We start from the raw sequence: 23704 nt of genomic DNA on the forward strand, positions 1-23704 counted from the left end.
GGAGTAGTTTTCTTAAACTATCAGAAATTGTAAAATCTCAAAGAAATAGAACACATTGGACCCAGTCTACTGTGATTTTACTGCTATTTAAAAAAAAACAACAACAACACGCATCATGCTGACAGAAGGTAATGCAGCACAAGCCACAAACTGACTTCACTACCACATTTTACAGTATCAAAGAATTGATTGTTTATACTACTGTCAGTATTAATTTTTATGATTGGTATTTCCATAGGTTGACAACTTATAGGGACAATTATTTCACCTCCATTCTTAAAGTTGTATTAATATTTTGCATTACAAGCTGCTACATTAGACTTCTGTAACTTGGATGTAAAAACTTAGTAAGAATGAAACTCCAGTTAAAAATTCTAACTAGATATTTAATAAAAAATAGTCTACTTTTCACTTGATGGGCACATAACATATGAATGTTAAAGAGTCACATGTCTGCCTCAAAGTGGAATAGACCCCTAAAAAAACAAACAAAAAAAACCAACCACAGTTAATTAATTTACAGTTACAGAAGTACTAAAAAGTTGTTTATTTCCAATGGAATGTTAACGAGATGTAAAAAGTAGGTATAGAGATTAAATACTAAATTTGTGCCAATGAAATCTTATTTGCCAAAAGGGGATACTTTGTATAAAGTCACACAGAAAAACTTGAAAATGCAGCAATTATGCACATTTACACCCAGCCCAATAAAAAGGGGAAAAAAGGAACAATACCACCTTCATGTGAATCACGCATTGAAGACTTGATTATCTGTTCCCTCTCTATGAAGAGTTTGTCATACTGATTTTGAACAGCATGTGTGTGATCAGAAGAAAGTATTCTCTTTCTTTAGATTACAGAAATATTTTAGACAGTATAAAAATGAAACTGGCAGGTTGTTTTTGCATTAAAAATTATTGCAAATACTACATTATTTTGCAGAAAATTAATTCAAGAAATACACTACATTAAGAAATACAGTTACAGAAGATAAATTAAAAGAGTTCTCACTTAAAAATGTTTCAGCACATGCTACCTTTTAATTTCTTTTTAATTACCATAAAAATATATATATATATTTAATCACAATGTCCTAAACAGATTGTTTCTTTTCTCAAATTGAAAATAGTTTTATTATATATAGATTTGATGTGCATGCATGAATGCCAGGTTAGAATGGACTAACTGCATTGAAGTAGCCATTACAATCAATCATACACAAGTAATTTACAATAAAGAATTTGCACAAAAGATAACCAGCCAGATTTAGACCCCACTTAGTCCTACAGATTTCAATGGGTTTGCAAGAGATGTTAACTTAGCACTGGAAAATGTTGAGCCAAATTCAGGGTCCTGGATATAATTTAGTGGTTTGTTTTGTCTGGATCCATGACCTTATGTTTACAATTAACTTTCAGACACATACACACACATTAAGAGTAAACAATGAAGATCTATATTATATTAATGAAAGCCAAAATTTTAAGTAAGACTGCCAGGTGATCTTTAACTTGTCTGTTGAGTTTCAGTATTACAATACACATAGATGTAAAAATCTCACCCTGTTCCTAGACACATGACATATCTTGACACAACAAAGGAAGTTAAAAAACAGAGTTTCAATCTTAACTCTGAATTTTCTACCTTGTGTCAGTTAAAGATGTTATATCATTTTTATGTGAATAATATTTCATTCCAAACATGCACTGAAAAAAAAATGCATGTATGCAATGCAGACAGAGTCTGGAAAGAGACTCTAAAGGTTATTATTGCAAGCATTATTATTCTATACTCTGGGACATGTTGAAAAAGATTATTCCCTTTGTAAGGATGTTCTGGACTTCTGTTACAGCTATTTCAGTTACAGTTTAAGATGAACACCTATAGTAAGATAACATGTGAAAGAATGTATGGTTCTTTCACAGATAACGCTGACCTTTCTATAGTTGTGCATTTAATATTTAACTATGTAATTGTACAAACATTTCATAATTTCTCTCGGAAAACACTTCAATAGTTTAGATAATATTTGGTGTGTTACAATGAAACGTTATCTAAACTGAAAATCTATCAGCCATATATTTAGTGTCAATAGTGTGACATAGATAAACAATTACAACTAGAGATTAAAATCACTGGACAGACCACACATGAATGAAAGCAACACCAAACTAAAGACTTGGCACAACTCATTGGGGTTTTTGTTTATTGTTTAAGGACCCTCCATTTATTTGCTTTATTTCATACCACATTTGTTTTAATCTTGTTATCCAAATTTGAGTTCTAGTGAACTACATATATTTGTGTGTCACTCTCAGCAGTAAAATGCAAACATGTACTTTTGGTCTATAACAAAATGCTGATGAAGACTAGGTAGAAGGTATTCAGACAGAGAACAAAATATGCAAATATCACAGCAGGCATGAGAACATCTATCATCCTTACTGTTTTTACAAAAAGATAAAGAATTACCTCCCCATGCATTACCTTTCATTACCTGGGTTATATTGAATACCTCAAAACAGTAAAGTTACATCACACAGCAGTAGGTTTACATATTGTACACAAAGACCATTCCCATTATTTATGATTTGGGAAGTTAAAATATTTATGCCTTTCTAGAAGGACAAGTTATTCTTCAAAATAATGTTCAAAACACACAGTATCATAGTCAAGTATTAAGAAATTATTTGTAAATAATACCTATCATTCCAGATTTAAATAAAATACATGACTTTGTACCTAAGGCAGCAGTTTAAAAACAACATTCAAATATGCATGAATTAATTGTTCATAAAAGAGCCTCATTTTCTCTAACTCTTCTATAAAGCTTTGATCAGGCCACAGAAAGGGCATCTGAGTTGTGTGACCCAATAGTCTGAAACTCTTAGAAGCCATAACACTTGTTTTGAAACAAATGACTTCTCAAGATGGAGCAGTCCTGCTATCAATCACCAACAAGTTAATTCTACATAATAAGGCCGGTTTGGATGCAGACTGATACATTGTGAAACGCTGTATCTAAAATTGATTAGAACAGCACTCAAAATGAATGCAGCCCTCCAAATCACTTCTTTGCTCAGAAACATTAATCTCAATTATAAGGAGAGCTTCATAATGGTAATGCTTGGTATGAAAAAAGTATTAAATAAATCAGGTTTTATAAGACATAGTAATTAATCAGTTTTAGAACTAAGAAAAGGAAAGCTTTTTAAAGTGCACATTTCTACTTTAAAGCCTTTGTAACGTCCAAAACTTTAAAGATTTATTTTTCAAAAATTGTGTAACTGACAATGTAGAACCCATCTTAACTATGGGCTTTTAAATAAAAGGTTACTGAAAACCTTTACACTTTAACACTACATTTTAACATGATACAATTCAGTGATCCTATATTTGTGCAACTTGCCACTCATACTGAAAGTAAAGACAAGTGCCATAAAAGAACTCCTTTAGTTCAACGAGTTATTTGGGAAAGGGAGAAATTTCTTGCACCCAACCAAAGCCTTCATGATAATATAGTAGAATCCTATCTGATAAACAGGGTTCAATTGAATAAACTAGCAGAAAGACTCATTGCAGTGGGCTAAAATGTCAAATCTGCATTCTCACATCTGTTAAAACAGTAAACTGGTTAGAAGAGTTCACATATAAGAAAACAGGTAATAAAGTAAAAGAAGCTTCTAAAATAGAATTAGGAATACCATATATTTTCTATGCTCAGATTTAACATGTCTCTATTTCATGGATACAGTAGTTCAAACATGGTCTTTGACAAACTGTTCAAGCAAAATACAATACATTTGTGCATAACAAGATATCTCAAGTGAAAAGTATTTGGAAGATATTTTCCTTTAGATTTTTTTTCCATTCCTACAGTATTTTTAAACAGGGATATGTATTTTCTACAAGTTAGAATCTTATATGTTAGCATTAACTACAGTAAATTCAGTATCACTTTAGAATACAAGACACTTCTGTCCCAAAGTCTTACCATAAGTTATTTGCATTTTTTTTCAGGTCTATATAGCACAATGCAGTTTTGTATACATGGTCTGATCCCACAAGGTGCTGAGCACTCGCAGGTCCTACTGGACCTAATTCAAAGCCCATGGAAGTCAATGGGAGTTTTTTCCTTCACTTTCATGGGTTTTGGATAAGGCTCATTGATTTCCAATGCAGTTGACAGTGCTCAGCACCTTACAGAACTGGAACTATAGTTTGTAAATTGTATTTCTAAGAGATGAAGACAACAATGTAATGAACTTCAACTCTGACAAAATTTCATTTTCTAGTATTTGTATGGTTTATCTGCAATAAAGTTTTTTCATTTGCATCTTTAAATCCATTTTCTTTGGTTATATCCTACCGGCTTGGCTGTTTGTGTATAGGATAATTACTCCTGGATCAAAAGGGGCTTAACTGAAGTACCAGTTTTAACTTGCTAACTGGATTATGAATGTTGCTCTGGAGTTTTCCCCTCCCCACTAAATTTTAAACAAAAGACTTTATTTTTGATGGAAAAACTATTTGACCATCCTAGCAGATCTTTCAGTTTTTACACATGTAAAACTAGTTCACTTCTACTTATTAATCAAATATTACACACACACACACGTGTGTGTGTGTGTGTGTGTGTGTGTGTGTATGTGTATATATATATTATACACACACACACACACACACACAGAGAACCCTGTCTTCTAGTTTATGAGACTAAATAAGTAATGTAACAAGGCCATAGTGACAAAACAAAAACACATACCACACACACAGCAGTGTAATATAACACATATGTATAGAAATACTTCCACAATCATCTTAATGTGCATTTATTTGTATCCCTGAATGTCTGGTTTTTGCTTTGTTTTGTTTTTAGGGGGAAAATGGTAGTTGTGTTTATTGTATTTTTCTTCAAGGATCATGCACATAATATAATTTGCAATTTTAAATTCTTAGTTATCTTATAGAGATAATATGTTTAGATTTAAATTTGTGCTTTGAGACTCAATATTGGAATTTACCTATAGAAACTATAGGTAACAGGTTTTTTTAAAAAAAGGCAAAATATCTGCATCTAGAAGCACAATAAGCAATAAACTGGATATCACATAAAGACTGATTCTATGTAAAGTTAAAGAATTTCTAATATCAAACAGGTTTATGACATTTAGAGAGTACAAATGCAGGCTATTTAACTATTCTCACATTAAAAACTGTTTTGAATCTAAATATAAACAAATTTGAAAGAACCTTGAACTGCAGAAGACCACAGAGTAATGACTGATACTAGAACTTAAGATTGTAGGTCCATATACAGACTATTTTTTGTGTATTTGAATATGGTAAATTACTTGGTTATAAAGTGAAGTTTACAATATAAAACTTTTTAGCCCATAAACCACGGGCCCTGACACTATAGACCATATAAAGCACAGTATTCTTCTAAGAAAGAAAACAAAAATACAGGAAGTTTAAATAATATCATTAGATAAAAAACAAAGAAAACCCCAACAACTTGGGATCTGTTTCAGTCACTACGTGTTAACTCTACTTATTTTAAACTTTCTTTGCAATTTATTGAACAAAAGTAAAAAAATTCCTGCCTGTTCTCTTTCCTTTCTACTTTAAAGTAACAGAAAGAAGAGGTAAAACCTGAACATATTTCCATTTCCAGAGTGTACAGACCACCCAATGGAGTCTGCCACTGCCTACAAACGTTTGACAAATACATTGTCAAAAGATAGGAGATATAGTGCTATGAATAAAGACAATCTTAAGTATACAGATCACAGATAATATGAACCATGTTAAAATCTACCACAAGTCAAACTAGGGCAACCTTTTACCCTTCTTCAACTTCCGTTACACTTACAAAATAAAAGTCTGGACACTTTCATTTATCTTCCAAGTGTAATGAAGTGACTTGAGAAAATAAATGAAGCCGCTGTGATAGCAGATCTCTCTGCACTAGATCTACACTAGAATGCAATAACGTGCAAGCCCGCACCTTTGCTAAGTGTATGTTTGGGATAAGTAGCGTGTGTACGCGTACTCACTGCATCGTTTCAGCAAGGACTGCGAGACCCACGTTTGGAAACAGCAGCACCACGCAAGCGGAGAGCATCGCCAGCAGGGAGAAGCACAGAACTCGGACGAGCTCGCTTTATAAAAACTCCGCTCATTTGCTAGGCACCTTTTCCTCCTCTCGTGGTCCCCGTGTCCATCCCCTCCTCACAGTGGGGTATTTAGCAGGGAGCCAAACAACAGCTGCCAGCAGCTAAAGTTCCCCTCAGAGAAGGGGATCCTGGAGACGGGGGCAGAAGAAAGGAAATAGTGGTGTGGGGCGAGGCTGGGAGCCTGCCACACACTCCCAACAGACCGGCTCACTCCACTTGCCGCCTCCGGGAGGGGAAGGACACAGCTCCATTTTAAGCAAGTCTTTCAGACTCCCCGGGCTCCCGGCACTCTCCTGCGCTCGCAGCAGCAGCGCCACCCCACTAGCTCCCCCACAGCCACACGCCAGCCCGGCCACTAGGACCAGCACAGAGAGCAGCGCTCCACTTACCCAGGGCTGCCAAGCTCGCGCTGTCTCTTCTCCGCCTGCTCTCAGTATCCCAGCAGCGGCGCCAGGAAAAGCACCACGCACCCAGCACTTGGCCAAAAGCGAGGGGAGGGGAGAGAAGGGGGAGGGGAAAGCAGAAAAGAAAGGAAAAGTGTTACAAGTTCCTTGCCGTGCCCGCTGTAGCACCCTGCCAGGGGTTGGGGCAGCCGGGGGGGGGGGGGAGGGGGAGAAATGCCCAGCACCCGGGAGTTCACTTTCTCCCTCTCCCCCGCCTCCCCCAGTCCCCTCTGGCTCTGTTCTCCCCTAGCTAACAGGGCGCGTGGGGACGAGTTGCTTTCCGCTCTCAGGAGCGGCTCGGGAGAAGGGGAGGACGCTGCAATAACGTGCCCGGGACCAGCAGCCACCGCCGCCGGGAGGACCTAATTGTGCACTAACACGGGGAACCCCGAAGGGAGACTGGGCTCAGCAGCAGCTCCAGCCCCTGCCAGTCAGCCACACACGCGAGAGGAGCCTACCATGCGCCGCCCCAGCGCAGAGCAGGGGGAGGGGGGTGAAAGCCGCTCCCCAGCACAGGGCGACGGGGACCCGCCTGAGCATTTATAATCCCCAGCGCCTCCGCTCCAGCGCCCGCCGAGTGGACAGTGGCTTCCCTCTGCTCCCCTTTCCGCAGAAATGTCCTTTTGGATGCGTTTTCCTGTCAGCTGGGATTTGCTGGACTGAACCACCTTTGCCTTCTTCCCCGCTTCTCCCCACCGCCGCCTGCCTTGGTTAATGTAAAATACTGAGGCTCCCATGCTGTGACCAATCAGTACATCTACTACTAGTGCAATGATTTAGGGGTCATCCATGAATAACACTTCACGCTGATGAATGGCTCTTTGCAGCTTTCTGCCCTGATGAGGGTGTCTGCACGCTACTGATTGCAAACACTAATGAACTTACAGCCTCATTATATATTCTCTCAGACCAGTGCCAGGAGAGGGGGGTTTTACTGGGGGAAGGGGCCTGGTTGATTGACTGATTTTTCCATGGGGAGGGGGATAATTGTGATAAATAACTGCATTTTTACCCCAGTGCATGCACCTCATCAATGTAATCAAACCCTCTGATAGTCTTAGAAAATACTTTTCTTGCTGTTTCAGAGGTTGGGTATATTAGGTCAACTGAGTCACTAGATAAGGTGGGAGCGAGCAAGAAACTGCCTAGGAAGATTGATGCGGAAGCAGAGGGGTATAATTAAGGCTTCACAAACCCAGCAGCCGGACCCCATTTAAAGTAGTTCATGCGAGTGACCTGCGATGTTTATGAACAACCTACTGTCTGAAGCGTACACCTTGTGTTAAGTCGGAAGTCTTTGTACCCATAAGTAAAACATTCTCCTACATATTTTATCTATGCGATAGTACAAGTGAAGTATTTGCTCTGTGGCCTTACTTGATGATGTTTCGAAAGTAGGCTAGACTTAGAACAATATCAACAAAGACCAACACTGAGAGTGAGCCGATTGTAATTTATGAGGTTTCCTTTTAAAATAAATTTTCCCCCTAACCACACAAATACACAGGCATATAGAGACTCTTCTGTTTATTTTTCTTCCTCCTTCTCTCACTCTCCTTTTCATAAAAATGGCCATACTGGGTCAGACCAAAAGTCCATCCAGCCCAGTATCCTGTCTACCGACAGTGGCCAATGCCAGGTGTCCCAGAGGGGGTGAACCTAACAGGTAATGATCAAATGATCTCTTTTCTGCCTCCACCCTCTGACAAACAGAGGCTAGGGACACCATTTCTTACCCATCCTGGTTAATAGCCATTAATAGACTTAAACTCCATGAATGTATCCAGTTCTCTTTTAAACCCTGTTATAGTCCTAGCCTTCACAACCTCCTCAGGCAAGGAGTTCCACAGGTTGACTGTGCACTGTGTGAAGAAGAACTTCCTTTTATTTATTTTCCTGCACTCTCCCCCCCACCCACCTGCCATAAAAAGTAGATAACAGTCAGTGACAGTAGTGGACTGTATACAAAGTATCCACCTGTAACACAGTCATTAATGCTTTTTAACATTAATTTTCACATTAATATTCCTGAATATCCTGGCCCTGTCCTTCCTCTAAAACAGAGAAATAACTATCATTCCTCTGTTTACGTCTTTCATTTTAGGCTTAAAGAAGTTTTACACACCAACTATGATTGTTCACTAATGCTCATGATATTAGAAGTTTTTTAAACATTTAGCTGCTGGAGCTATCTGCCCCGATATGCTGATTTTCCAATCTCAGATATATTTATCACCTTTCCGACTCAATAATGGAAACACCACTATGTTATCCAAAAAGTTTTAGTAAATTCCCAAGATATGCAATTACAGCTGTTATTGACAAGCATGGTTAGTGTTACCTATGATCCACTCAACAATTCTTTATTTTCTATGGTGTTTTACCCATTCGTTTCCTATTGCTTTTAATGAGCATTTGTACTGTGTGGTGGGTTCAATCTGGGAAATAATGCATCTGGACATCTAAACTGATTCCTGAGTGCTGTACGAGCAACGAGAGCCACAGCTGTAAATTCCAGTGTGTACCGCATAAAAGAATAACCATTCTGCATTATCAAACATTTTTACAGCATGTATAATAGAAAAGAACAAATATTTTCGTGGGCAAACACCAAGTGTAATTATAATGTTTCATCTATAGGAAATACTGTGGCTATTTTATAATATAAATAACTTATTTTCGCTACAATAAAGTTGAAATATTACTAGCTAATTGTTTCTAAATCCTTACACGTAGTTTAGATTATGTTTCTGAAGACGCTAAAAATAAACCAGTGGGGGCAGAAACGTATACTTTCCTGGCTCCGGTGGTGCTACTTAAATGATGGGGATTTCGGTTCAAAAAGCAGGAAGCATAAATACATCTCAAGAAACAGTTTGAAAATTTTCTTTACTCCACACCTAGATTTGCTCATTTTAACACTTATAATAAAATGAAGTATACAGACAATAAAGATAGATTTGTATACAGTATTAACTTGCTTTGCGATTAAAATCTGCTACACACATTCTGAGCTCCTATTAGAAAAGCAATCAAAATATGAAAATGTTAATTATATTACATTAATTTTATATCAAAATATATTAGGCTAGAGAAACGTGAATATTCTTGAGTTGATACCAGACATCATAATTACGTTTATGTAGTATAAATAATGACTGTTAAATTTAAAAACAACTTTTTACAGCGAGGGCTTCGGTATAATTTTTCTTTTTGACTTATATTGTTCTAATGTAAAATGAAAAATGTGATGTTATAAAGCTGTCAATATTCAAAATGCTTTCTTAAGGGTGAAAAGACATTTGCTCTAATTTAGCCAAGTCTCGTGATATACCAAGATGAACTTTCTGTCACCTCCAAACACAGTGAATTAAGATTCTCCTGCGTTATATACAGAGATTATAAACCTTGTTTTTCATTCAAAGCTCATAGGATGAACTACTGTCAAATGCTTGTCTGCATTTCTGAAGACCATAGTACATTATTTTTAGTACTCTAACTTTACTGAAGTAGTATTATTAGGCTTACCAAAGTTTAATTACATTTCAGCCTTCACAGTTTAAACTAATTTTAAAAGTGTAAAGTCACATTTGCTTTAAATCTCTATAGGCTAGTATCTTTCTAAAGGCTGCCATTAAATGTGGCTAACCTTGCTAAAAATTATCGTCTAGACTTTAAAAAAAAATGTAATAGAAGCAGCAGCTTCACGGTTTTAGGATGCTAATAAGCTTGTATTTTGTAGCGCCGGAACAAAGGAATATGCATTCCTTATATGAATTAAACAGAGAGACTTTTTTATGTGACTATCAGTAAATCTTGCTTCTCCTCTGAGTCTAGGTGTTACTGAAGGAAGAGAGCAGAATGTACTCTGACTCAAGACATACTGGCTCCTGCACTAATTACCAATAAAAGGAGAAGATGAGGTAAATTCAAGACGTCGTTATGTACTTCCCAAACTTGTTAAGTTCCTCTATTGTGTCCTTTTAGAGGTGTACGTTATCGCAGTCTTTATGTATTGGATAATGGCACAATACTTGGAAAAACTTGCTGTCTCTAAGACTCTACCCTTTTCAGGATATGCAAGTGTCTGAATAGAAAATATCGCAAAACCCCTTCGCTGTCAAATACCTCCGAAATGCAGCGTATACCGGATGAAATTGTTTCCAACTATCAATTTTGCTTTTGGGGAAAGCATCAAAATGTGGTTTAGGACAGTTAGATAAGAGATTGCCTATATGGGATCTCAATAGCTAGCATTGTGCATTACTGTGGATAAGGATAAAGCATTTAAAAATGCTTGTTTCGGCTGCTCAATCTTGTTGGCTGACCATAATGTGACAGTTACTATTCCCATTTGCTCTTTCGTACAATTAGCTTCATGATTTTTATCCCTGTACAGGATCAGACAGGGACTGACTTAACAGCTACTTAGTATTCCCTTTCGAAAATACAGCAGAGTTGTCTCATTTCTGTTGTTTCCTCAACTGTCTGCCTATCTACTGTGCATGTTTTACACGCACGTCAAAGCATTCCTGTAGATCACCAGGGTGTCAGGTTTCACAAAGGCTCTAAGAAGATAACCTCTGGACTTCATAATTGTACTTTACTGTTATTACATTTGTCCGAGCAAATTGTATAAATGAGTATTTGTGGCTTTGCCTGACTTAATTGGGTATAGGTGTACACTGTGACTAACCCCAGCGAGCCTTGCAGTTGGAAAGCTCTCAGTGTTTGAAGGTGTTGAAGCAAAGTGTCCTGGATGATGCACGCATCAGTCTGGACAAAAAACATGTTTGGACTAAATCTAAGATTCAAAACCAAACCGCGATAAATTGATAACTCTTATAACTAAATTAGTAAACATCACATACCTCCTTCTTTGGGTAGAAGAAAACTTCCTGATAATCATATGGACTGGACAGCTAACAGTTCCAGAGGGAGTCCAAATTTTAGTAATTTGTCAATATTAAATTAAAAGCACTACTGTGCAAGTATTAGTTAGTATGGAGATGTGGGGGGGGGGGGGAAATAAGCTAAAAGTTTTAACACCCACAGGAACATCTCAGATATTTCTATTAGCACGTTTTACTGCCAGAAATAAGTCATGACATTTATTTTCCTCTGCTGTTAAATTGTGGTAAAATTGTAAAACAAATATTCTAATCTGATCACTGACAAAGCCATAAAATTAAACGGCAGTCTGCAGAGAGAAATATGTCTTAATTACTTAATTAAGGCAAGATAGGACTCTACATACATTCATTTTGGAGCCACCTAATGTACTGATTATCATACAAATCAACCTTTAAATGCGGATCATGCTTTTCTATTACATTAGTTTGTGGATAAACCACTGCTACAGTGAGTCTGCGCTCCACTGAATACTATTGCTGACCCTCTTTACTGTATTCTCAAAGAAGCACCTGAAAGAGTCTGCATAAAATTTGGAATACAAAACATGACTTTCACATATTGTTACTACTTCACTTCCAGATATTGATTGAGGTAATTTTATGGCTTTATAAACAACCGCATAATCATTTCCTAATCATAATAATAATTAGTAGCCATCACAAAGAGCCTTTATAGTCTTCCTTGTGCATTAGTTACACAATTCTGTGATAAATTTAAGGGGCATGCTGACTAATACAGCAGTCTTCCAGCACATGAGGTACTATCAGATAACTACTCTCAATCCCTATTGACAAGAATGTATATAGTTTTTAGAGTCAGTCAGAAGTCAATATACAGCTCTCTCATAGAACTAGTCAGTTTCCCATAGCATACATCACATTTATGCAGAATTTATTATTATCTATTGTTTTTCCCTGCAGAAAGATGAACTTCTGTTATAAATAAGGCGCATATCCATGAAGTTTTTTTAAATTTCTTGATGGTGTTTCCCCTTCTTTGATTGGAACATGTTTGAAAAAAATCTAATGATCATTACAACAATCCCACTAATAACTGTCAAAACACAGCTTAATTTCATGGGAAAATATATTTTAAAAATATTTAAGGTAATGGAGAAAAGCAATAAGGAAACCAAAGTTTTCTCAATAAAACATATCACTAATAAACTAAGTCTGAAAAACAGACCACTCTAACTAAAAGCTCTGAAGGGACATGATGAGTTGCTATTAAATTTTGATACATTGGATGTTAATTGCTTTTTATCTGTTGTGTCTAACCTGAAATTTTAATAAAATATTATTGTTTTCTGAATTTCCTTGGACTGTTGCTAGTAAAGTACATAGTACTCAACATGACTTCTTTCATTTCTAGAAGACAAGAGTTCAACCAGAATTGTGGCAACAATCTCTGTTTGTTCCTGTCTGCTCAGGGGAACTGTTTCTAATTGATCTGGCATGGAATTTAGTTGGAGATGTGTATGCTGCAACCTAAGCATAGTCCCTGTATGCTTTGTAAAGTGATCAACATATGGGCCTTATTTGAAACATTTGAGGTTTCCAACCATTAACCTCGGCTAAACTGAGCTGTAAATTCAGCTCAAATGTAAATAGCCTAACGACTGCATAGTCATTTTTATTTAGAGAGTATGTGCCTATTCCTAATCAATAAAGCTAGTGGCCAATTATATTTTGAAGCTTGATATAAAGCTAAAATGATCTAGGAATGTACATTATAAAAATAACAAACCAGTACATTCTACAGATATTTTCAACTGATGACTGTTTTTTTATTTTTGTAAAACAATGAAGTGAGGAGGAAAAATGCTCAGAACTATTTCTATATAGAACTATATTTTTAAAAGCACTCTACTGTTATTATAGATATTTAATTAAGGAAGCTCAGCTAAACTAAAAGCAATGTTGTTTGAAGTTCCTACTTATAGAAAAGTTATAGAAAATAATTCATTTACTACCATTAATTTAGTGAAAGGATCAATTATCAATTTTAACCCCAAAATTCTAAAGATTGATGTCTATTTCTAAATATTAAATGTATAGCTATTCTCTGTTATAGTTAATAGCACTAAGTTATGAATGCTGATGGCCTTCTTGTGCAGCATTAAATTGCCTTGAAAAAGATACAGTTTCTTTAATTAAAAAAGCTGCACTGAACTAATCCCTCTAGCTGCAAAAAGAAAAGTTTTAGCAATCTCTTTCTGCTCTGGGAGAGAAAAGCAGACAATACCATAACAGATCAGAAACATAAGCTATAGTGTGCAGCCAGGAGCACAGCAGGGAACTGAATACTGCTCCGACTGTGTCATTTTTTAATCCCCCATCCCAGTTTTCCCCATCTGACCTCATGCTGAGATGAAGTTATCACAGAAGACAGCTTTACTCTCACCAATGAATCCAACCCTGGATCTGTATTATCCTCAGCAGATCAAAACACCGCTTTCATCAAATAGCATTATCTGCATAAAAGGCATGCAATTGCCTGATAATTTCACCCAAACTATGCTATTCATTTAAAGGACAAGGAGAGAAATGTAATTCAATCCTCCCCCCCACCCATGGAAAAGCTAACTTATACTTCACTCATGGGAACTTTTCTTCTTTTAACACAAGATCCCAAGAAGAGCGCCATTAAAAGTCCCCCTAGTTTGCGATTAATTGTTGAAGCACCTCTGTGCAGCTTGAGTGACAAAAGTATAAACTATGCAGAAAACTGGCAATGAAAATTCACAAAGCTTGCTATAGCTATGATACTGATTCCATTAGCCATGCTTCCACTAAACCTAATAATCAAATCACACACGGCATAATTTTAGAAGCCTAAAAATAAGCACCAGCTAAAGATATTTGCAGGAGAAAGTGAATGGTATGGCCTTCCAAATAAATAGAAATTTCAGTTCTTATCACTTTTATTTATCTTGGAAATGAGGCACCATAAGATCCAGCAATGTAATATATAAAATTTATATGCATGAATATTAAGAACACATGATAGTTTTTTGTCTTTTAGAAATGGAAGCACATGATGGTGTGATGCAAAGATTTTACTGGCATGCATTACAAGTGGAATGAGTTAGATAGGTTATTCCAAAAGAATGGCAATACAACTGCTATGTATTCTTACACATATTCTACAGAAAAATGAAAGATTTTTTTGAAGTATTATTTTTCATATCCCTCTGGCTCTGAAGCATGGCTGGCTTAGTAGTATGTTTCTCCCACTTCAGGCCTCTAAGGCAAAGAAAAATGATAACTAATGCATTTTAGAAACTTCTAAAAAAATCCTAAATCATTTTTCCATACATATTTGTGTCACAGTATAAATGTCCACTTTGCTGTGACGTACTGAGGCTAGAAATATGTTTCTTACTTTATTTGCAATGAGGTCCCTGTTTTACAAATTGTATTAATCTCAGAAATGTCCAAAGCTAAAAGCAAATGCTTTGTTGTGTGGGCGGGATAGGAATCTCCAATCCCTCTACAATGGTATAACACTCTTCTTATGTCATGAGGCTGTGAACATTAAACCTGTCTCTCATTCTGGACTGAATATTTCCTATCCTATGACCTCAAATCAATTAATTGTTTAAATGATGTTTGGGGTGAATAAGAAAACTTTTTTTCTGGCTGGGCTTTGATTTTTTTTTAACTGGCAGTTCTTTGAAGTTGCTCAGAGGATTGGAATGCTAGAAGTAGTCTCAGAGGAGGTAGATTAGTGGGCATAGTGCAGGTGAGGCACTCAAAGATGCATGATAAATTTATCACATGGATACAAACACTACATAGATGTGTGTGTATTACACACTCTGTAATATATAAAATCAGATTTTACAAAATTCCAATTGATCCCAAATGCCTTTGTGTTTTCTCAGCCTGAGGGTAGACTGCATTACTTGCACCTATTTTATAAAAGGTTTGGATGTTCCCCATAATCTTTGCAAAATTAATGTACAAACACAAATGAACACCCCTTTTTTCCCCCAAGGCATTTCTTACTTTCTAAGGGAAAACTTCTTTACCCTATCTTAAACTGTGGGACAATTCAAGTAAGCTCAATAGGAGCTGGAACTCTGTTTCTAAACAGTATTTCACTGTAGATTGTGAGGTTATAATGGGTTTCTATTATAATGGAAGATAGCTCCTTATTGAATGACATCATTTGTTTTTACAAGATATACTGATAGGCTAGGGCAATCAGACCAAGTTGTGTGTGTCAAGGAAATAGCATTACTAAGGGTTATTAAAATTCCCATGTGAGTGACCTATTATGTTCATGTTAATATCCTAATGTGTGGTACTCAACATATAGTTAATGATTTAGGACCCCGTGCTTCCCTTCCATTTATGAACTGGAGGGTAGCAGACTCATCTGGGGATGGGGGAAGATATAGAAGAAGGAGACTGCCAGTTCAGCAGTATGCTCCCCCTTCTCCCAGACTTCAAAGAGGCTCCCCTACTAGTACTTTGTGGGGCTGGAGATCTGTGGAGTGTTTGGAGCAGAGCTCAACACAGGCAGAGGAGGAATCATTCTGCCCTTCTTTGACTAGGAATAAGAGTGTATATTGGTACCTGTGTTACTGCTATATGAAACAGTAGTAACCGGGACTTTGTATCTGCACTCTCCACTGTGAGGAGAGCTGGTTCAGGGCATCTTGCCAATGTCAGGGAAAGAAGGGTGGGTTAGAGCAGGAGTTCTCAACCCTTTTTCTTTCTGAGGCCCTCCCAACATGCTATAAAAACTCTACAGCCCAGCTGCACCACCACAACTGTTTTTCTGCACATGGGCAATGGGTATCATAGGCCGGGGAGGGGACTGAGCCTCCCCAAACAGCCTGATGTGGCCCTCCCCACACTCCGCCCCCAGGAATACTTGTGAGTTCCTGCTCTTTTGTGTCCCAGGCTGAGGCTAGGTTGGGGCCAGATGGCCTGCCGCCACAACTTGGGGAGGTTAGGACTGGTGCCTGCCTGGCGCTCTGGTTGGGGGCACTGCAGTGGCGCCACCCGCCCAGTGCTCCAGGCCTGGAGTTAGGGTCACTGTGGCGGCACCACTCACCTCACACTCTGGGGCTGGGGTTAGAGGCGCTGTGGCTGTGCCACCCATCCTGTGCTTCGGGGGGTGGATACACGGGCACTGGCCTGGGGCAGGGGAGCCAGTGGGGGAGGGGGCAGAAGAGCAGAGGGTAGGGGAGGGACTTTGGGCAGAAGGGGAGGAGGAGGGGACTAGCTTCCCCCAACTGCCAGTTCACCCATTGCCCATGTTTCTGCATATAAAATCCAGGGCCGGTGTTAGAGGGTAGCAAAGAGGGGAACTGCCTGGGGCCCCACACCATAGGAGGCACCGTGAAGCTAAGTTGCTCAGGCTTGGGTGTTGGGGCTCAGGGCCCCAGGCTGCAGGTCTCGTGTGGCGGGACTTTGACTTTCTGCCCTGGGCCCTAGCAAGGCTAATGCCAGACATACTTGGTGGACCCCCTGAAACCTGCTCCTGGTCTCCAGGGGGCCCTGGACTCCTGGTTAGAAGAGCAGGGGGGAGGTTCAGTTCCTCTGTGGAAATGGATTTTTCCTGCAAAAGCCATTGATTCCAATGGCCCAACTTGTATGGAGATATTTCTGCAGAATTTGAGGAAGGAGGGAATGATGCAGCAAAGTAGGCACTCTCTCTTGTTTTCTTTATCTCTACCACAGAGGTGAGAGGAAATTATATGTAATCTTCCACTCCACCACCAACGCTACTCTCCCTCCATTCCCAGCTCCATGCATGAATAACCCTTCCAAAACCAGTTCACCAAGCCACCATTCTTTCTTCATTCAAGTAATTTATTGACATCAGCTTCTGCTACAACCACAAGTAGAAAGTTTGTAACTTTACTTATTTACACTCAAATAAATACACATGCATAAATTATCCAGGATTTTCCAGTCTGTCCTTTCTGCTGTGTGTCTACCTTCTAGACTTTACATTCTTTGGGGGCAGGGATAGTCTTTGTTTTTCTTTATTGTGTACAATACCTTGCACATTGTCACTTTGAAATAATAACCCATCCACATTATTTAAATGGAATTTAAATATTACATTTCAATATTATATTTCATTTAGTAAGAAACCTATTTAAATAAATATCAAGCTGGGTTACAAGACTGAATTTTAGATGTGAATTGCACTGAACTTGAAGATTTTAAATCATTAAGGGCCACATACTGGTTAAATTTTTTATGCAAAACTTCAACTGACATCAGTGGGAATTATATTCATGGAAAAATGTGTAGCCTAACTGACAAATTCTGCATTCAAATAAAAGTTTTAAGCAAAGTTATTTCAATTACCTGCAGTGACCTGAGTTCAGGAGTCTATGACTTTTGCCTTGCATTCAAATCCATGCAGGTGTATGTGGTGCCCATAGGGAGGAGCTCCCAATGGCTTTAAAGGAACTTTGTGCAAATGTAGGAACATGCCCATGTGAATCAAGTTGTAGAATCAGAGCTTATGTTTCTGTACTCACAGTAGATAATAGCATATACACATGAAAGCAAAAGAAGTGAAGCTCCTGAGATGAGGTAAAGGAGATAATGTCCAGTTACAATGATGTTTTTTGAAGAAATTTGCTCATCTTCCATACTAACAGCTTAGATTAAAACTCAGAGAATTTTAAAAAAATCCAATTTACTTTTCACCATATATTCATTTTACCTACTCTTTGCACTTTCATTGAGCATTTTACTCTTCTCTAGTCAGTAATGTGTATATTATTACAAGTGATGTCAGATGACCCAAAGCTTTTGGATAGGCATGTTTTTGTATTTTAAGGAATCTAAATACATAAAAATGAAACAACATGAAATGGACAATGAAAACAAAACACATCAGTTTCACTTTTGGTTTTAATCAGTTCCAGTTGCCAGTTCTCAAGCTTCTGGATCATATTGCAACTTTTATGTTACCAACCCTCGCAGGCAATGTTTAAATCTGAGCCTCTGATTCTGCAGAACTCCCACTGACTTCAGTGGGATCACAGAACATTGCACTCACTAAAAATGTTTTTAAAAAGAAGAAAATATTGGTATTAGGAGTTTTAAATCTAAGTTTGGGGACTAACCAACCAAATACTTCTGCTGTGTTTGTGATATCATAGAATTGTGGATTCAGGGCTGAGAATGAAATCCTAAACTGTATCTACACTACAAATGCTTTGCCACTACACTGGCAGAGCCCCCAACTCTAGACACTGGGACCAGGACTATACTATAAATTTACATTGGTGTAACTACATCACTCAGGGGTGTGAATAATCCACCCCAGCATGATGAAGTTATACCGACCTAACCCCTGATGTAGACATAACTATGTCAATGGGAGATCGTCTCCCATCGACACAGCTACAGCCTCCGGTAGAGGTGGATTAACTACATTGATAGGAGAAGCGCTCCCGTTGGCACAGTAGGATCTTTACTGAAGTGCACCAGTGGCGCAGCCAGCTGTGCCGCTGCAATATTGTAAGCGTAGAACTGTCTTGGGTATGTTGACAGAGTTTTTCTATTGGCATAGTAACAGCACCTCTCCAATGACATTAGCTAGGGCAGAGACAAGGTAGGTGAGGTAATATCTTTTTTTGGACCAACTTCTGTAGATGAAAGTACAAGCTTTCAAGCTGCACAGAACTCTTCCTCAGGTCTGGGGAAGGAAATCTGTGTGCCTGAGCTAAACAGAAATTGGGACAGGCTGTTAAACATAAGTAATTTAACTCGAAATAAGCAATTGAGGGTTAGGCCTGGTCTACACTATGACTTTAATTCGGATTTAGCAGTGTTAAATCGAATTAACCCTGCACCCGTCCACACAACGAAGCCATTTATTTCAAAATAAAGGGCTCTTTAAATTGATTTCTGTACTCCACCCCGACGAGTGGAGTAGCGCCAAAATCGATATTGTCATTTCGAATTAGGGTTAGTGTGGCCGCAATTCGATGGTATTGGCCTCCGGGAGCTGTCCCACAGTGCACCATTGTGACCGCTCTGGACAGCAATCTGAACTCGGATGCACTGGCCAGGTAGACAGGAAAAGCCCCGCGAACATTTGAATTTCATTTCCTGTTTGCCCCGCGTGGAGAGCACAGGTGACCACAGATAGCTCAGCTCATCAGCACAGGTAACCATGCAGGCCGATAATCAAAAAAGAGCACCAACATGGACCGTACGGGAGGTACTGGATCTGATCGCTATATGGGGAGAGGATTCAGTGCTAGCAGAACTTCATTCGAAAAGACGAAATGCTAAAACTTTTGAAAAAATCTCCAAGGGCATGATGGAGAGAGGCCACAATAGGGACTCAGAGCAGTGCCGCGTGAAAGTCAAGGACCTCAGACAAGCCTATCAAAAAACAAAGGAGTAAAATGGTCGCTCCGGGTCAGAGCCACAGACATGCCACTTCTACGCCGAGCTACATGCAGTTCTAGGGGGGGCGCCACCACTACCCCACCTCTGACCGTGGATTCCGAGGTGGGGATAATCTCATCAGCTACACCTGAGGATTCTGCGGACGGGGAAGAGGAGGAGGAGCAGGAGGACAAGCTTGCGGAGAGCACCCAGCACTCCATTCTCCCCAACAGCCAGGATCTTTTTCTCAGCCTGACTGAAGTACCCTCCCAACCCTCCCAAGCCAATATCCAAGACCATGACCCTATGGAAGGGACCTCAGGTGAGTTTACCTTTTAAAATATAAAACTTGCTTTTAAAACAAGCGTTTTTTAATGATTACTTTGCCCTGAGGACTTGGGATGCATTCACGGCCAGTACAGCTACTGGAAAAGTCTGTTAACGTGTCTGGGGATGGAGTGGAAATCCTCTAGGGACATCTCCATGAAGCTCTCCTGGAGGTACTCCAAAAGCTTTGCCACAAGGTTTCTGGGCAGTGCAGCCTTATTCCGTCCTCCATGGTAGGACACTTGACCACACCATGCTTGCAGCAAGTAATCTGGTATCATTGCATTACAAAGCCTGGCAGCGTATGGTCCTGGTGTTTGCTGGCATTCAAGCAACATCTGTTCTTTATCTCGCTGTGTAATCCCCAGGAGAGTGATATTGCTCATGGTAACCTGGTTGAAATATGGGAATTTAATTAAGGGGACAGAGGTGGCCATTCCTACTGGGCTGTTTGCCTGTGGCTGAAAAGAAATCCTTCCCTGCAGTTAGCCAAGTGCGGGGGGAGGGGAGGGGAAACTGGCCCTGAGCTTTTCGCGTTTGGCTAGCAGGGATCTTCCCTGTTACCAGCCATGCGGTGGGGGGAGGGGTACAGCGATCATCCCAGATAATTCATGACGGGGGGGGGTAGTTTGTTTGCTGCTGCTGAAGGTTAACAGGAAAACCGCAGCAGTCAACAGGCTTTGCTTGGTATGTGGGAAAGGAGGGCGCAGAAGCCGAAAGACAATGGCTTGCCATGGCTGCATGCAAGCTGAATTCTGTTGCCTGGACCTGCGTCTGTGATCTCTAACACCAAAGCCACAGACACTCAATATTAAGATGGAAAATGCAACCTTGTACTGAAATCACATGTGCTATGTAATGTGAATAGTGTTGTTCACCATGAAAGAGTATAAGCATATTTCTGTAAAATGTATCATTTTAAAAACTTCTCTCCTTTTTTTCAACCCTCCCTCCAGCAGCTGCAAATTTTTCAAGCCTCCCTCCTCCATCCCGAAGGCTATCTCAGATAAGGCGGCTGAGAAAGAGGACGCGAGATGAGATGTTCATGGAAATAATGGAATGCACCCACAATGAAAGAGCTCATTTGAATAAGTGGAAGGACAAGGTATCTAAATTTAGGAAAGATGCCAGTGAATGTGAAGTCATGAGGGACGCTCGAGATGAGAGGTGGCAGGCTGCAATGCTGGGGCTGTTGCGTGATCAAACGGACATGCTCCGGCGTCTAGTGGAGCTTCAGGAACGGCAGCAGGATAACAGACTGCCGCTGCAGCCGCTGTATAACCTCCCTCCCCCCTCACCATGTTCCATATGGAACACCAGATGTGTAAGAACATGGGGGGGAAGAGGGGGAGGCTCCGTGCACCCTCCCACTCCACCCCAGTGGACAGTCCAACCAAAAGGTTGTCATTATATTGAATTTTTTCAGTAGCCTTTTACTTCCCTCCTATCCTCCTCCCAAACCTCACCCAGATTACCTTGTCGGTTCTCTCCCTATGTTTATAACCAATTAAAAAAGAATACATGATTTTTAAACAATAGTGACTTTATTTCCTTTGAAAGCAAGCTGGGGGAAGGGGGAGGGTGGGTTCCTTACAAAGAATGAGTCAATAAAGGGGGCGGGTTTTCATGAAGGAAAAAACAAACAGAAATTTCACACTGTAGCCTGGCCAGTCATGAAGCTGGTTTTCAAAGCTTCTCTGATGCACAGCGCTTCCTGGTGTGCTCTTCTAATCGCCCTGGTGTCTGGCTGCGCGTAATCAGCAGCCAGGCGATTTGCCTCAGCCTCCCACCCCGCCATAAAGGTCTCCCCCTTACTTTCACAGAGATTGTGGAGCACACAGCAAGCAGAAATAACAGTGGGGATATTGGTTTGGCTGAGGTCTGAGTGAGTCAGTAACGATCGCCAGCGACCTTTTAAACGGCCAAATGCACATTCTACCACCATTCTGCACTTGCTCAGCCTGTAGTTGAACAGCTCCTGACTCCTGTCCAGGCCGCCTGTGTATGGCTTCATAAGCCATGGCATTAAGGGGTAGGCTGGGTCCCCAAGAATAACTATTGGCATTTCAATATCCCCAACGGTCATTTTCTGGTCCAGGAAGTAAGTCCCTTGCTGCAGCTGTTTAAACAGATTAGTGTTCCTGAAGATGCGAGCGTCATGAACCCTTCCTGGCCAGCCCACGTTGATGTTGGTGAAACGTCCCTTGTGATCCACAAGTCCTTGCAGCACCATTGAAAAGTACCCCTTGTGGTTTATGTACTGGGTACCCTGGTGCTCCGGTGCCAAGATAGGGATATGGGTTCCATCTATTGCCCCACCGCAGTTAGGGAATCCCATTGCAGCAAAGCCATCCACTATGACCTGCACATTTCCCAGAGTCACTACCTTTTGTAGCAGCACCTCAGTGATTGCTTTGGCTACTTGCATCACAGCAGCCCCCATAGTAGATTTGCCCACTCCAAATTGATTCCTGACTGACCAGTAGCTGTCTGGCATTGCAAGCTTCCACAGGGCTATCGCCACTCGCTTCTCAACTGTGAGGGCTGCTCTCATCTTGGTATTCTGGTGCTTCAGGGCAGGGGAAAGCAAGTCACAAAGTTCCAAGAAAGTGCCCTTGCGCATGCGAAAGTTTCGCAGCCACTGGGAATCGTCCCACACCTGCAACACTATGCAGTCCCACCAGTCTGTGCTTGTTTCCCGGGCCCAGAATCGGCGTTCCATGGCTATAACCTGCCCCATTAACAGCATGATCTCCAAAGCACCGGGTCCTGCGGTTTGATAGAATTCCATGTCCATAGCCTCATCACTCTCGCTGCCACGTTGCCGTAGCCTACTCCTCGCCGCCTGCTTTTGCAGGTTCTGGTTCAGCATAAACTGCATGATAACGTGCGAGGTGTTTACAATGTTCATGACTGCTGTCTTGAGCTGAGCGGGCTCCATGCTTGCCATGGTATGGCGTCTGCACTATTCACCCAGGAAAAAGGCGCGAAACGGTTGTCTGCCGTTGTTTCCCTGGAGAGGGGGGAGGATATACCCAGAATCACCCGTGACAATGTTTTTGGCCCCATCAGGCATTGGGATCTCAACCCAGAATTCCAATGGGTGGAGGAGACAGCGGGAACTATGGGATAGCTACCCACAGTGCAGTGCTCCAGAAATCGACGCTAGCCCCGGTACATGGATGCACACCACCGAATTAATGTAGTTAGTGTGGCCGCATACATTCGACTTTATACAATCTGTTTCCAAAATTCGAATTATATAAATTCGGATTAATCCCGTAGTGTAGACATACCCTTAGATTGTAAAGAGTTTACACATGCTGTAGTAGACCATTTAAAATGAAGTAGGTGATTAAGGGTTAGCAGACAGTGGGATGAGTTACAAACTGCAAACAAATCAGCTATGTTGACAAAAGCATAGCTGCATCCACACTGGGGTTTTTTGCAGGCATAGCCA

At 40.1% G+C, this 23704-nt stretch overlaps 1 protein-coding gene across 4 annotated transcripts in view; it reads right to left on the reverse strand.

The window, feature by feature from the left end:
* Nucleotides 1-23704, reverse strand: part of TENM3 (teneurin transmembrane protein 3) — a 982465-nt gene that overhangs the window by 644938 nt on the left and 313823 nt on the right. For 3 of the 4 annotated variants that reach the window (XM_054029687.1, XM_054029686.1, XM_054029685.1), the window contains exon 1: nt 6569-6730. The exons of the other annotated variant lie outside the window; for it this stretch is intronic. The gene's annotated coding sequence lies outside the window, so the exon portion shown is untranslated. Of the gene's footprint in view, nt 1-6568; nt 6731-23704 lie in introns of those variants that run through there. 4 annotated transcript variants of the gene reach the window in all.

Source organism: Malaclemys terrapin, chromosome 5 (assembly GCF_027887155.1).
Source record: "Malaclemys terrapin pileata isolate rMalTer1 chromosome 5, rMalTer1.hap1, whole genome shotgun sequence".
Taxonomy (NCBI): domain Eukaryota; kingdom Metazoa; phylum Chordata; order Testudines; family Emydidae; genus Malaclemys; species Malaclemys terrapin.